The sequence below is a fragment of the Microtus ochrogaster genome, unplaced genomic scaffold, assembly GCF_000317375.1.
Source record: "Microtus ochrogaster isolate Prairie Vole_2 unplaced genomic scaffold, MicOch1.0 UNK1, whole genome shotgun sequence".
Classification (NCBI taxonomy): Eukaryota; Metazoa; Chordata; class Mammalia; order Rodentia; family Cricetidae; genus Microtus; species Microtus ochrogaster.
Window position 1 is genome coordinate 17,369,624 of NW_004949099.1, and position 2,542 is coordinate 17,372,165.

Genomic DNA, 2,542 nt, shown 5'->3' on the forward strand with positions numbered 1-2,542 from the left:
TGTTTATATACAAGTGCTGGCAAGGTAAAGTGCTTTGAGTTACAATGTCCAGTCTTGTGCATGTGTAGGGTCCTGGTTTAACCATTCAGCCTTAACATAACTGGGACAAATGCTCAGTCACCTTGGTACATCTCCATGCTATCATGACTTCACTAAAGAATTATTTACAGAGCTTTCATATAATTCAAGATAGAATTAGGAATTACATCTCATTTTATTTTTCTTAATAATTATGGCTAAAAATGTTGAAAAATCTTTAAACCCATCCTTGTCAAGACTGAAAAAGATTAGCAAAAAAAAAAATGAGTGGCCTTGGGATTTGAGACATGAAGAGTAGCAAGTTTCCCGTGATTGTTTTTGCCGTAAATATGTTTCAGCCCTTTCACACCAAGAGAAGCCTGTGACTCAGAATCACCAGAGTGTGCAGTAAACTGAATGAAGAAAAGCTTTCACTCTCTTGCCAAGGTACCAGACTTTGAACTAAATCCACTCACTTCAGGACAACACCAAAAAAGAAACTAGGGCCCCCTTCTGACCCATGTGCAGGGTAATAGATCGACCCTGGCACTCTGTCTTTCTTTGTCTTTGCCAACGCCCTCTGTGCCTTGTTCTGGAAATCTTCTCAGGGACCTGACTCCTTATACTAAATAGACGACTCTATTTTTGACCCATTATTTCTTGATCCATACTGATTTTTTTCTTCCTTGCTTATGCCTTCAGTTTTCTTATAGTTCTTTTATTCTCATGTTTTCATTCATACTGAAATTCAATACATTTCACATAGTTATGTAATGAAATAAAAGCCAGTGCTTCTAAACCTCTAAACTCACATACACCTAAAATCCAAAATTCTTCCTAATGTACCCAAAGTGACTTTTGTGACTGTCCTGGTCCCTCTCTTCACTTCCTGCCATCATTCATATCTTCAGTAATGGCACCTATAGAATCTTCAACTGAGCTTTTATCACTAGAAGTCATTTATTTTAAAAAGAAGGCTGAGACATACCAACTTTCTGTAAAAGCTGAACATCAATTAGAGTAATGTTTTAGACTTCCACATGAATGGTTTCAATCTATCAAAAAAAACTCTCTCAAAATGTTTTTTGCATTTTTTCCATTGTTAACACAGCATCTAATTAGAAATTAAAAGAAAAATAATTTCTAAATGTTTCCAAATTGCTCTGTGACTAGCAGTTAAATATAAACTCTTTAGATGGCATGTTTTACATAATTCATGATCTTAATGTGGATGGAAGAAATGTATCAGGACATATATCCCAGCTCCATTAAAACATGAGTGGTATTCTTTCACTTTTTAAGTTTCACAGTTGCCATGGCAACCAACCATATGCATTTATAGTACTACCCTGGCCACATCTAGCAGCATATAATATCTCACTTTCTCCTACACAGTCCAGTCCTCTCTGTTTCCCTTTCTGTCTCTCCATCCACCTTTCCTTTGCTCCATTATCCTGAATGGTGGGATCTGATTACATGTTCTGAATTATTCAAAACCAGGCAGTGGGCCACATGATAGCTCCACATGAGAGATGGTTGCTGCTGAATTAAGCAACACCAGTTCAGTATCAAGGATCCAAATGATGAAAGAGAGAAGTAACGCCTGTAACTTGTTCTTTGACCTTCGTATATATACCATGGTATGTGCATGCACACATGTGCACATACGCATACATAGGCAGACATGCATACAATTTTTAAATGCAGCAAAAAAATCAAAACAGGTAGTTTGAAGGGGCAACACTCCTAGGAGTCTTCTAATGGTCTGAGATGCTGTGATATTACCAAGAGGTACACCGGCAGGTATTAGAGAGAATTTGGGAAACCAAAACCTTGACAAAAATATGAAAGGTTAGGATCATAATAACAAACATTTAGTGGCTACTTTCCATTAGTCAGTGACAACAACTTACTTCTTTTATGTGGTGTTTTAATAAGAACCTGACATTACAGAATCTATTTGAAGTTAACCCCAAATGAATAAGAATCAACACAGTGGAAAATTACAAGTCGAGTAATAGAATCTGGAAGAGACTATAGCAAGAATCAAGGATCTTAGTAAACTTAGGATTGATAAATATGATGTTAACTCAGAAGGGTATTAGGAATTGGAGTGAAAGGGAAGCCAGTAGCTATATCATGAAGAGTCATTATCTGGGCTAGAAAGGTGGCTCAGAAATTAAGAGTGAATTATGTTCTTGTGGAGGATTGGAGTTAGGTGGCCTATGTATATATCAGGCATCTCATAAGTGCCTGTTTCTGTAAAGCCAGGAGTTACAACACCCTCTTTTTGTCTGTGCAGACACTTGCATAAATGTGAACATAAACACACAAGACATATAAATATTTCTTAAGTAAAGCTTCTCTGATTTCCCTGTCTGCTTCCATATCCTTTGTGTATAAAAGGGCAACTGATTTTTTGGAGTTGATCTTGTAGCCTGCCACATTACTAAAGGTGTTTATCAGCTGTAAAAGTTCTTCGGTGGAGTTTTTGGGGTCGCTTATGTACACTATCATATCATCT